This window comes from Bombus bifarius, unplaced genomic scaffold (assembly GCF_011952205.1).
Source record: "Bombus bifarius isolate JDL3187 unplaced genomic scaffold, Bbif_JDL3187 scf7180000008006, whole genome shotgun sequence".
Taxonomy (NCBI): domain Eukaryota; kingdom Metazoa; phylum Arthropoda; class Insecta; order Hymenoptera; family Apidae; genus Bombus; species Bombus bifarius.
This window is the reverse complement of record NW_022884384.1, coordinates 1274156-1288729: the sequence shown is the minus strand read 5'-3', so window position 1 is coordinate 1288729 and position 14574 is coordinate 1274156. Positions and strand designations below refer to the sequence as shown.

Sequence of the window (14574 nt, the reverse complement as noted above, 5' to 3'; positions counted from 1 at the left end):
CTTCCCTTGGTCAAAATATCCTATTCGGCACTTTTTCATTTTTCAAAATATGTATGTTGAAACATCGCTTTCTTTTGTTAAAACTGAAAAGTGATATTAAGATCGGAAAATTGCTAGCAATACGCGTATTATGGTTCATCGGTTGTTATCTTTACGTAAAACGTAAACCTACAACGAGCCAATTAGCTTAACGGTATAGGATTTCAGTCGCCGACGAAAAAAAATTTCGATCACGTATAACGAATCGATCAGCGTTGCGAGTCTTACCCGGGGGATATCACGAAGCGTCAGAAACGTCATTTTATCTTGGAGAAAGGACGGAAGTACGACGGTGCGCAGTCGATACTCGTTCTCTCCCTGTGGGCCGTCGTTTATAGTTCATTTCCACGAACCCTTTGCGAAAGGGTTAAAAAAAGAAAAAAAAGAGAGAAAGCGTTAATTGCCCCAGGGACGAGACGACGATCTTTCGACGCGTCGCGAGAGCACGTACGCGCAAAATGAGAACGCGCGCGCGAACGATGGGCCAAACAAAAGGGCGGGATCTCCTTGTAATGGCGAGCTCTCTTCACCCAAGGTGAAGGACTGGTAAGCGAGGCGGCTTTCAGGAACTCGAGGACCGGCGACCCTTTACGCTCCATCGACGCCATATGGCGTAACCAACTTTATAATGCTTGCACGACACGGACATAACTGGTCGCAGCGTGAAATCCGCTGGTGTACGTGAATACATATTGGGACCAATCCCGAAGGTCCTAGAACGTTTCTCAATGCTATCGTTTCTTGCCTGCTTTTTCGGCTGACGAATGGTCGTTGGGACGAATACGGAAGCGAAGTGAGGAAGAGTTGCAGAGAGAGCAGTGGAGCAGGTTGAGATGTTTTCATTAGAAAAGTTGGTGATTGCATTTGGTTTTGTTGGAAGAGTGAAAAAATACGAAGATTTACAAAATATTCAAAGCGTGTTATTCGTTATAATATCCGATGCGCGACTCACAAAATTTGATGCATTTATTAAATAATTTGGAGGAGATAATTTTAAGATATTGAAGGAAAAATTACACTATCAATTAGTAGGTAGTCGTGCGATTGATACTCCTCATTCAACAATGTAATCTGCTTATAATATGTTGTTAGTTATCCTACAATCCTATAATAACAGTTATCCTACAATGTAATAATCCGATCTAAATCTTACACAATTATGTACTTCGTACGATAAATATTTTGATTGTCAATCAACAGAAGCTGTATTCGTAAAATTTGTGGTTTGTTCAAATTATTCGCTCAATAAGATTTGATAATACACCAGATGTATACATAATCGCTTTCGCAATAGATTTTTTCACAATTTATTGGAACGAAAATTTTGGCTGGATTAGATAAGCTACCGTCTATTGAATCCACTTATCTGAACCTGGACTTCTATTATTTGAACGAAAAATCATAGACAATTGGAAAAATCAATACATCCTTGTTATATGACTTGTTTGTTTTGCGATCAGTTCAAATAGAGTTCTACTGCAGCACAAAGAAACTAGAAAATTAACTTGATCGAAATTTGTGTCCAACATCGCATGTTACACGAATTCAAAAATCATGCCGCAATTTTAATAGATACGAGTATGAAAATTCATATTACTTTGTATATTTATTATATTTTGAGTATTACTTTGGATGTTTCGTGTATATCGTTATATAACGTGCATTCTACGAATGTTTGTACCTTTCTGTATATTTATATAAAGAACAAAAGAATGAAAAAATATTTGATCGCTATTCAACTCTTTCCGAAACGCTTGATAACAAACTTCAATTTCATTCGATTCACACGTTCTGGCAGGAAAAACAATAATTTCTACTTCGTAATCTATCTGGGTTAAACGTGAACAAACGTGAACAAATGTTATTATGAAAACGTCTCTGTTCTTTGGTCGAGACACGTGAATGCACGCCGGTCATTCCAGAAAAGCGGAAAAAGCATGCCTGAATGAGTTGTTTAGAGTTATTCAGACTATTCGCCGTGTATTTTAGTCCTGGAATTTATTTATACGTTGGGGTCGTCGCACCACGACGCTTGTAAATAGATGTAGCTTATTTGCAGCCGCGGTTCGGCCTCGTGATACTGCACGATAACACCTATTAGGGTGTAATTAGTATGAAGGACTGTGCTACATTTCACTCATGAGATGTAACGGATAACACCGTTGAAATTGCAAAAATTAGATTCGCGGCTGAAATCTCCTTCAGCCATTGAAAAACTGCTTTTGCTTATAAAAATACTTACACACCAATACCTCCACTAGCGCGACAAAATCTTTATATTCACCTCTTTCTAGAGCTTTCATTCTCTGCCCAACACACTTATCAAACTACTCGATCGACCTCCGCCTACGAATTCACCAAAATAAATACAAGCACGGAAGATCAATGGACCCTTTCAAAAAAGAGGAACATCTATGAGAAAGAAATAATCGAATCTCAAAGGAGCTAAACTTATCGACCTTACCTTTCGTAAATTTTTAGATTTTATTGCATACAGGCATTGCCACAAATTTGTCGTTACCGTGATCGATCGGTATTAACAACACATAAATATCTTACTAAAACATATGAATTAATGAGAAGTTAACGCACAAAAGCTATCCCATACGTATCTTCTTATACGATCGACTTCAGAGATCATTGACGCTATAAATTGAAATGCAGATGAAAATTTCGTTTACAAATATTCTTTTTCACTACCATTACCAGCTCGGAATCCGCAATTATTTACATCATCACTCCTGTTCAATTTATAGAGTTGATCAATGGCTTCCGAATAGTTCGATTCTCTCACGTTCATTTTATGGCACTCCATTTACCCGCATGAGGAGAAAGTATGCGGTGTGCGAAAGATTCGAGCTCTGGATCGAAACGACGCGACGATTGGAATTCTCTGTACAACCCCAAGCCAGATACCGCACAGCTGCCGGAACAAGCAGAGGTTTGAATCATCGCTGCGTAGAATAATCCAACGCTATTCCCTATTTACAAAATTGCAGCTCCCGCACGCGTAACTGTTCCCGCGTCGACTCTTCGGCTCATTGTATTCCACCCTTCGACGACACCCCTGCCCATTGTTGCGAATCGCACGCACCAGCGGCCTGCCTGGGGAATTTCCCCCTTCCCATGCGTTTATCCACCCTTCGACACGTTATTGGTTCGCGTGCAAACGCGTAGCCTAATTAGTATGAATGCCTGACCATCGTGACTCCTTCATCAAGCCCGGGATTTTATATATTCGGTTCAAGGTTGCGGAGGCCTATTCAACCAGATGCCGAATGATCATCGGACGTGAACCTGAGCGTCGAGTAAATGGATATCGAAAGAGATTGCGAGTTTGGTTGTGAATGTGGAGGTTTCCTTATCTATCTTGAATGGGGAAGGTTTAACATTAGAACGGTTAGAGTGGTTTAAATGATCAATTTCGTAACTTTTAGTGGAAATTCTGAAGATCTGTAGTGGCAGACTAGCCGTTCGATTCGATTTTATACATATTTATTATTATGATTAATGCAATTTCTATGGATCGAATATTCCTTTAATTATTTTAATTGAAAAATTATTTATTCATTTAAATTATTGAGAGAAAATTGTAAATTAATGGATATAAAATTTCGATGACTTTTAAAAGTATAATACTATGTTTTGTATTAATATAAATTAGAAACTACAAATTATTTACATTAAAGGGAAAAATTGCATTCTTAGAGACGCGATTGTTTAAGTAAATTCAATCGAAATGATCGTTTCGGTATTGCCGACTGAATAAAAACTTAACGATGCGAAAGTTGCGATTTCTTTATACGCCACAAGATTTTATTCCGCCCGTCGACGATCGCGGAAGCCGCTGAAGAAGCTATCGGATGATTGTATAAAAAGAAATTGGTTCTCGGGTGAACGATAATGAGAGTTCTTTAATGGTAATCGTTTAAATTTAAGATGATTCTTATCGCCGAGAGTAGCGTAATTTCGTCTTAAGGTCGATAAAGCTGTTAGATACTTAATTAACAACCAAATCTATCTTCTTTTCTTAGCACACGTAAGAAAGCCAATTACTAACAACGACGTCTACGTGATCTGCGATCGTAACGGTTTCTGTTAGTTTCTTCTTGACAATGATAAATCTCGTGTCGCAATGCTCATAGACAATTTCGAACGTTACATCGGTTTTACAGTTTCGATTGTCTTGGTCGATTGTGAGTCGAATGCAGAAACCAAGGAACCCAACTGCCGTTGTTAGTTGTGTTTAATTTAGTGGCAATTAGTGGAGCTGAAGCTGCTCGAGACTTTACCAACGAAGACGTGGTCTATTTCGAGAAACGCCGCTGCAATTTCTTTGGCATCACGGCAGTTTTTGTTTCGAATTTTCGGATGAATTACTGACATTAGTTCGAAAAAATCGTGTTTGATCGAGGAACATTAAATTAAATTAGAACGTATATAATAAACATACTTATATCGTATATAATAAACATAAAATCTACATTCATACAATATATATATATATATAATTTACGTTTAAATATTATGAGAAAGAGCATTAAAGCACAGTGATAATGTGTCAGTGGTTGTCGAATTATCAATGAGTTTCGTTAATCGCCTAAAAGAAACGTAGGTAAAATAAACGGGGATGATGAACTAAAGCTCGTTGCGAATCTAATTGCTTATTCATCCTTTAAAAGCAACGGCACGCGAGTCAATTGAACCAATGAGTCACTACGTCTTTCGAGTTCATCTTTTAGAGAATACTGGCCGTGAATAACGAGTTCGTACAAAATGCAAGTCGATACGGATGGATAGGTCATTTTTATGCTCTACCCAAAGGCGATGTTTTATAACTGTGACTGAAACTGTATTCACAGAGGCGTGACACGGTATAATTAATTAAGAACAGCTACAATGTACTGTAAATAAAATCAATTTGCAAGCTTGTATAATATTCCGTATTCAGTGGTAAATAATACCATTTGATCGTGCTCATTTAGGTTGAATTAATTTCGCGTTTGCTTTTACACGCGGAAAGTTTGTTTCACTCGATTCATCCTAAAAGCAACAAATTAGCGCTTCTAAATTTTTTAATTACACAAATTCTAGATTAATTTTTTTGTTCTAAATTAATGTCAACTGTACTTTGAATATTTTGTTATTGTCATTTGTGTGAAAAGTTTTAGAAACTGTTTACGCATTTACCTTTAACCAATTTCATTCCTAATTTTCATTACAAATATGAAACTGTTGATAAAATATAAATCACTTAAAATACGATAACAGTAAGAAAACAAAAGTATCACTGGTTTGAGTGACAATATTTGTGGAAAATAGCAGGTCGAATATATTTAAGTCTAGCATAGAAAGAAGATATACCACAAAACACTGTACTTTGTATTATTCTATTCCATCGAATGAACATAATTCGTTATAATTTCATCGTCAAAAATATATTTATTGTACACCATTCGCTATAATCTACGGCAGTCGAAATTCGCAGGCTGTATTTCAATTTTAAAGGAATTCGTCGTATCTCTTCTTCGAGCGAGTAACTAGGGACAGAGAAACGACATTTCGAGAGTTTCGCCTAGCTAGGCAAACGGAATCATTTAAAGACAGAGACATGACGCAATTCGAAACGAAAAGTTTAAAAGGATTACTTCCTAATTTACGTTGAATGCCGACAGTTTTGTAAAAGTATTAATTGTCACTCAGGAAGACAAGTTTCCCTGTCGCGTTTCCGTTCAACTCTGATTACTGTGGAATAAACACCGAAATATCTCAATGAGGCGTACAACACGCGTTTTTATAAATTTGTTAACGAAACAAAAGCCGCGGTATACGCAGCTAGCATTCACCGCGCTCACAATAATTCCCGAGCTTTCGAGCCTTCCTGTATATTTTGTGGCTTGAAGATTTTCTCCTCTTTTCCGTCCTGTCGTAATGAACGAGAAATTACAAATGCGACAACTCAATATCTCGAAGAATATGAAGAATACTCAAAACATAATAATTTCATAGAACGTTTTAAAACATTCTCTAATAGACGTCACAAATTGTAACCGAAGTAACATTCCGTGAGTGAAGTGATAAAGTGTGAATTAATCGTTAAATTAGTTGGAATGACGAGAATGTTCTTATATTTATGTTCTACCTTCTATTTTCATGTAATATGCATAAATATATGTAATATATATATATAAATATATTTATAAGACACGAAAAGGTATGAGAAATAGTGCAAAGAAAATTATTATCAATTTCAAACATACATCTTTCAAGGATTTATTCATTTCTTGGTTAAACCGTACAACCTAGCATTCAAAACTTCGTTCAAAATATACAAAAGATAGAATACAGCACAAAGAGATTATGTAGTTTCAATTACAAAAAACTTGCAGTAAAATTCTAAAATACGTAACGCACGCTTTAAAACAAACCGTGACGCAATCATAGCCAAAAACGTTCGCATAAATCTTCAAAAAAAGGACGACACATATATCTTCCATAACGATCATACGATCGTTTAAACAGTAACGATGGCAATTGTTTTTCCACATCGCAATGGAGAGAATGAACACGAGGAAAAGAAGAGGCGATTGAATTTATCAATTTCCGACTGACACGTTATCAATGATGATTTACTATGTTTGGTCGGAAATCGTGAAAAAAAATACACCAACGTTCTATTAATGGGAAGAATAACTCACACGAGTAAACGTAGTTTTAACTTGAACCGCGTGGAAATCTCTATTTAATGTGCTCGGCGAAAGTTTCTGAATGCGAAATTTTGCTTCGCTTGTATCTATGATCGTATATCGCGTACCGTGGCTCACTAGACTATCATGGTTTTTGCAGGATAACGCAAATTCATGTATACGAGAGGCTTTCGTGGATCATGCACGGATAGACAAGATCCGCGGAAACCAACCAGATCACGATTTAATGCTAATTAATAAGCGAAATACCTTCGTTTCGAAACGAAACGCAGACCACTCTAGGTGATAAACCTGACCGATTTTACGAGTATTATTTATTTTCGAGTAACTAAAATATTTTATCGGCCGGTCAAATTGATCACCCGCGATAGACAAGGCAGAATACAATTTTTTCTTCGAAAAGAAAAAAGCAAACTAAAAGTAAATACCGAAAGACATATTGTATGCATGTTTTAGGAAAAGTCAGAAATTATGAAGCGATATGATAGCGTTTAAATGTGGTTAAATTTGCGTAGAAGTTTGAAAGCGATCAATTTGACCGGCACTGGTAGGTTTAGTGTTTTAAAGAATTTCTCATTGTGACGCTACGTTGCAGAAAATACTGAAATCATTTCCGTACAAGCGGCGCATAAAAATTCATATGAAAGATTAGACCGTGAAATATCATGATCGCTTTATTGGTATTATATTAAATCATAAAGGAAAATCCTCTACATTTGTTCGTAAGCACCAGACTGGAACATTATATATTAAATACAATAACCGGCATGAATTGCAAATATTCAGGTTTATGCATTCTACGGCATACGCGCGTTCATTATCGTTTTTATTCACAACGTATCAGAATAAAATATTTTATTACGCCAGATTTGCGGTATAAAATCTTGTAACTATTCGTAATTTGTGAATTATTCTTTTATCCATAATATTACGTATTCTCACCACGATTTTCTACATTTACATGCTAATAATCTTTCGATCGCAGTTTTTCACTTGAGAGTAGAATGCGATAAACACAAAGGGAACCCGTTCGTTTTACTGCTCCGATTAACGCAATACGAAAACAGAGTCTATCGTTAAAGAAACACAAAAGGCATCTTTCGCAAAGTAGGAAGCGAATGTGACCGAATGCAAAAGGCAAAGTTCGAGTTGTGTACTTGCGCAAACAACAATGAAGTGTAATTAGAGAAGTCCAAGGCGCGAAGCGCTAGATCGAGGGCATAGAGGAACGCCCATTCCCGGTAACGCTACACGAAGTTCGCGTGATGATTCTAAGACGGTAGAGGGTGATACCTAGGTCCCTCCCCGTGGTGCAACCAGACGCGCTGTCTCTGAAAGGGTCCTCCATGGCTCGTTTACGAGGCGACAAGACAGATAGGATGGAACGCTAGGGAGGAGAACGTTCGTTGAGCTAAATGTAAATTTCGTTCCTGATTCCTGGCGTACTCTGTGCACAATGTGGACAACGTAGATAACCAGAGCCGTTGATGACGACACGAGCAAATGCCAGAGGGACGGTAAATCTTTTATGAAATCACCGTGAAATCATTGCTCTACACCATCACCGTCTCATACTCGTTGCTCCATGGTTGCGCAGACGAGCTGCGCCATGGCGGTCATCCTCGCGAAGAACTTGAACTTCCCTCGGGAGAGGGGTAAGAAAGTAAATTTCACCTCCGTATTTCGAGGGATTCGCGTCGCTCTCTGATGAGACGCTGCGAAATGGCGGTATCACGCCACCTTTGATGTCTGATACCAAGATTCCCTGTTTCGTGGTATTCAAATCCCTAAGATCCCTTCAATCTGGATAAAATATTTCGTAGGAAGATAGAATATTTTGTTTTCGAAAACTTGATACAACTTTATACGATGATCTCGCGAAGTAGAACGAACTAATCTAACAGTGAAACTCTTGGGTACGATACGCTTACTCGAGGAAATTAGTATCGACACTGTTGTATATTGGAATTTGTGGTGGTTTCTATTCGTCTCTATCTTTGGCAACTTGGAATCAGGATTGATTTACGTTAGTCACTGAAACGATCTTTAACGATGTAATACGACGTGACAAGGATTGGTACGAACATTTTTAATCACTGTATTATTACTATGCTTCACTCTTTATAATCGTAACATAAAATCATCTTTTATACAATATCTCGATCCACCTTCTTTCGTTACTATGTTAACAAGAAATCCAACAGTAAAATCGGTGATAAATAAGGCACACCTACTCTAATCAAAATTTCACCGATTAAGACGTACAAAGTTATCTGCAAATATCTACAAATATCAGCACATCTTGCAGCACGGAAACAACGTTAGTTCACAGGTCACGAGCATCTTTCTTCCAAGAAAACTTCGTTTTAGTTCACTCGAAGTGGCACACTGTCAATCGAATCAATTGTCGAAGCAATCGTTTTCAGTTCTTCGAAGGCACACACAAAACAGAAACACAATAGAACCGAGCGTTTTCCACTCGACCTAAACTACATCGTTCCAACAGTGACGATATCTCGAAGGGCTGTTCACGTTAACTCTACCTTTCTACGAACTTTCTACGATTAAAGGAGTTTTACACCCACCTAGAATTTTTGTTGTTGACACGATCGCGATTCCTGGTTAAGCGTGATCGTGGCACGACACCCGGTGAACTTCGACCCGAGTGAGTTGCCTTAGAAAGCTGGCCGCACGTAAACGTTAAAGACTCTTTAACCGGAGGGCGGTTGAACAGCGAAAGGGAAGAGAAAGAGAGAGAGAAAGGCTATTCGGGGTAGGCGAACATTCCACGCGGCTGTTGGCGCGTGCGCGCGCGTGCACATACACGGCCGTATCCAAAGAGACTGTACCACGCCAGTGTCAAATAGAGAACTCATTTCCACGAGACTTGGTCTCAGGCCTGAAAAAATCTACACGCAATTTGAACAGCAACGTTTTTACGTTCGATTTGCGATAAGCCTCGCCAATTCCAAGATTTGTCGTATTTCCATACGTTGTTTGAAAATAAAATATTTTAAGGTTGGACGAAATTTGACACTACGTAATCTTATATACATTTTATCAAATCTTTGTTGTATGCTAATTTTTGCACTAATTGTAAATTACAACGCTTGTTGTTTTTTTAGCTTTGCAAAGCTTTTAGTTTTTTAGATTGCAATTTCCAAACGACGAATTCGAAGCTTGAATTAAAGATTACGATATGTGATTTTTACTTTACTCCGAAGAGTTTAACGTCGTACGAAAATTGGAATGTAGTCGGATTTTTTGTCCTAGCATTTTTTTGTCTACTTGTTAGAATTTTAGCGCACAGAAGCCGGAACCACGAGTTACGAACCGTTCAGAAAACGTCCTTCCATGGCCGTTACTTCCGACGTATTTCGGGACTGGCGGGCTTCCATGGATTGCCGCACGTTGCACGGCTTGGTCATTGGCCGTATTTTGCCATCTGCTACCGTGAAAGCGTGGGCTGTTGTTTTATTTTATTCAAGCGTTACTTTTACGACTTCCAACTTCAAGAACTCATTAACACTGTCGATAAATTTTAATACTAGTTAATTAGAGATATCGTTTGATAATAACTTTTTATGAGAAGGAAATATCATCGATCGCTTCTCTCGATTAGAAACGTGGATATCGATATACGAATTATTGAACTATCTACAACTTGATAGAAATTATCTGGATTTCTACATATTCAAATGACAATGGCCATTAAACCGCAGATGCTTATGAAAATTCATATTGTTACGAATATAGTTGAAGAAATGAAATCTGAATGGAAATTTGCCTCTCGCTCGCTAAATACCGTAGCAAGTATTTTAATTTGTATTTTATTTTGTTTCGCTACCTGTAGGCTTTTTGTAAACGTTTAAACCGCAGTTTAAGTATCATTAGCCAAATGTATTCTTCGATATTGCGATCTGTTAAGAGCTTCCCAATTTTTAGCAAATTAACAAATTTCTCGCGCTATTGGATCAATATTCGTTTCAAAGCATAAACGGTATTATTATACGAACGGTAGCAATTCATAACGCAGCGACGATAGGGATCGCAGACATGTGACGACTCAATAATTCATGACCGCTCGTAAGATTCCATCTAATCCTAACGATCTCTCGCGCTTTCCGTTTCTCCTCTTTTCATTAGTTAAGATGAACGCGATACAATTTTCCCTAATAGCACGTCGGTCGTGTGAGAAAAATGTAACGCGATAGAACTTGGAAACAGTTATATTTCTCGGTTCAACAGACCAGGTTGGACACGCCTACGAGTTGGCCCTATTTCGATCAAAGATGCTCAGCTCGTCCGAGAAATTTGTCCAGAGCCGATCGAACGTTTTCCTAAATTCTTCTCATTCTCTGCGCCGCTAATATCGGCCTCTGGTAATACACTATGCCAATAATCCACGTATTTTTCGTTTCGGAAATTTACACCGTGAACGTGATTTGACTGTGCGAGCGTTTCACGCGACATCGAAAAATCGTGCACGACGAAAAAGTTCATCGACATGATGGAATCGCGGTGCTGGCACTCGCCAAAGATGAACAAAATTTTCATTCGAGCGGGGTGGATGTCACCCCGAAATAGAAGCGAGAATTCGATACTGGAAGCGTTCAACGAACCGGATTGAAACGATTTCGAACGACGCGAATCGCTGAAAAATTAAGTAGATACGTCCCGGTTACGGTCGATCGATAAGCTGAAATTCGGGAAATCTTACATAATTGACGAGCTCGTCCGCGTGTGGAACAGATGGCTGACGTTTCCACGACGACCCACGCATACTGAGTAGCTTTGTACGCAGCGTGATTTAACGAGCGAAGTTATCAGAACGATCACCGCTAATTATTTAATTCCGTCTTCCCGCTCGGGAAGACGAATATAGTATACGCGAACCGCGTTCTCTTCATATCGATCCGGCTGCTTCGACGAAACTCAGGAAACGCGCGAATCGTTCGATGGAACAACAAGAAGGGGATGGACGGGATGAAAACGAGATAGTTACAGGAGATAGTTAGAAAAAGAGAAACAGAGAAAACTGTGTGTGTATGTAAGAGAAAAATGTATGTACACATGTCTATGTGTGTGTAAGGGCGACAGCGCGATCTCCGGTCCTGACTTCACGTGGCTTCTATTGATTTACTACGAGGCGCTGGTTTTACGAAAGAACCGCAAAGTCTCGTAGTGAAAAGTTCGCCGGCGATCGATCCGCGCTGTCAGTCGGGATCTCTTCGTAGCCGTGTTGTCTCGTGTATAGTCACGCTAGCACTGCAACAGTCTGCTCCAACAGTTCAGTGACACGGTGCACTATACGACACAACCGCTTTAGCCTGGCTTCAGGGAATCGACACCGGCTGTTTCCGCAACCAAAGTACGTTGTCAGTCTAGTAAACATCACGTTTCTCGATCGAACTCTCGTCTCGTTTTTTCGACCGTGATCGTTTTTCACGATCGTGTAATATTATAAGAAAGAATCCTTAATTTGTAATTTTGTCCACTCGCGAATGAACAACTAGAAAATGACTCGAAAGAAAGCAGGCTTTAAAAAGCAGTATATCTCTCTTGCTCGTAAAAAAATTTCACAGAAAACTACTATTCGAGATGCCAGACATATTTAATAACGCGATGGCATTCGTCAAAGTGTGTCAAAAGATCGCAGTAAGAGTTCACCTGCCGTTAGAGGGTGGCAAGCACCAAGGACAAGCACGCGAGAAAAAGAGATCGAAAAGCAAGAAGAGAGAGGGAGTGAGAGAAAAAGAGAGGGGGGGGAGAGAGAAGGGGTGGAAAAATGAGCAGGTCGCAGGCCGCAGGGCGTACGGGCTACATCCGTACCTCCTTACTTCGGCAAAATCAATAACCTGTTTGGGGGTGTAGGAGAGAACCTAAGGAGAGAGGCCATAGCACGGCACCGCCGCACTAGGTAGTACGAGAGCCAGGTGTGTTGTAAAATACGTACGCGAATGTCCAGGTGCGAATGTCGAAGGCGTCTCTTCCCCCAGAACGCTCGTGATCGTGTCGCGTACGAGTCGGGAACAGAAGCGCGTAACCGGCACCACCCCCGAATGTCCTGGCACCTGCAAACGTTGCTGGGTATCACCGAACAACCTCCTGCAAGTCCCCGTCGTATAAATTCTCGAATCGAGCGAAAAACGTACCACGAAACACGTATATTACTAACACGATCCGATTCACTGTCTACCTCGAATTTTTCAGGTTCGACGAAACTCTGTGTTTTTAGCTCCTGGCACGAGCTCACCGCACGCACCGGTATACGACGTTAATCGACGATAATTCCTCGAAATCTTTTTTCCAGTAACTCAGAATCCTGCGACGATGACACTGTCAGCAGAGGTCTCCCCCTCCCGAACGTTGCCTCCTGTTATCATTGCCCACCACCTCGCGGATACAGAACGAACGTCTCGTTCTCTGTTCGCGATCCGAATCGCGCGCTCTTCTCTCCGCCGGAAAGCAAAGAGAATTCACCACCCCGATCCCCAATGTTGTTCGGCTTTTGAATAAAACACGAATATCGGTGCCGGTGTAGCGACGACACCGAGCAGCACACGAATTTCGAGCCTCGACGAACGACTTTCCTGTCAATGCTTCCCTTTCAGAGAGGAGATACGTTACCAAGAGACAGAGAAACGGACGCAGCACAACAACACGCGTTTCGAGCTGTCGCGGCTGTGGGGCGCGGACCACTACCTCGACGAGCCTCCCGGATCGTTGGATAAAACTCGGTGGGGCCGTTCCGGTCGGCGTGCGAACTCCCTACTCTCTCTCTCGCTTTTCCCCTACCACACATACTCCACCGACGTTCGACTTCCCCACCACTATCCTTCGTCTCTCGCTCGTCTTTCGTCTCTTTCGTTCCAGTGACCACCCCCCACCTGTGCTTTCCCTCCCTTCCGCTCAGACGCCGCGACCATCGCGTCGCGTCGCGTCGCGTCGCCGTCACCCCTCAACCTTGCAGGGTGCGCGAGCGCACCATCACCACCCATGCCGTACCGTACTGTGCCGTACCGTGTCTGTACGCTTCGGTCATGCACTTCGCGTGTGTCGTTACCAACGTTGAACCGACCGCGTCACTGGACCCAACGTATGCGATTGGAGATGGAGATTAGGCGATGCTGCTGCGTCACGAACCCTGTCCGTGATTCGGGGAAGAAAGCATCGTCGCTTGACCCTGGCCCGTCCTGACCGATGGGCTGCGACCAATTATGGAAATATTTACGCGTGTGCACGCTAGCGATCAGTTCGTCGAAATATCGCCTTAGATCAAAGTATCCGTTCCGTCGAGTCGGCTCCTCTTTTCTCAATGGTCGTCCGATCGGGAAAGATTTACGCTTGTAACTCGTGAAATATTGGTCCGGCGTGATAAGGTCGCCGAGGGGATGGAGATTGATGATGGCGCGCCGCGATCTTCCACGCTACTCTATCTACCAATCTACGACTCACGTCGTTTAACGAATTCGTATTTGAGTTTATAGGGGGATAAATTTTGTCTTTACGTGTCTGGTCGAATTTAGAGACACCGATCGCCGAGAGAACCGTTATCGCGGTTATACATATTACGCATATTACGAAAATATCGGATGTTTCTATTACGATGGCAATACGAGTCTTATGGAAATTTTAAATATTCTTTCTTCTTCCAAAAAGGAGCGAAATATTTTTTATGTTTATATTCAGCCTGAAAAATAATTTTTAGATGAAAGCTTTAATATATCTTTAATGTGTATTCTTCAAATTTTTGTCCGACTATTTTTCCAAAAAGTAAAATATGCACGAGATGAAATTGTAGAAGAAACTGGAAATTGTACAGCAT

At 40.5% G+C, this 14574-nt stretch overlaps 1 protein-coding gene across 2 annotated transcripts in view; it reads right to left on the bottom strand.

The window, feature by feature from the left end:
• Positions 1-13469, bottom strand: part of LOC117206445 (neural-cadherin-like) — a 60795-nt gene extending 47326 nt beyond the window's left edge. For both annotated transcript variants that reach the window (XM_033445800.1, XM_033445799.1), the window contains exon 1: positions 12703-13469. The gene's annotated coding sequence lies outside the window, so the exon portion shown is untranslated. The remainder of the gene's footprint in view (positions 1-12702) is intronic.
• Positions 13470-14574: the final 1105 nt, after the last annotated feature.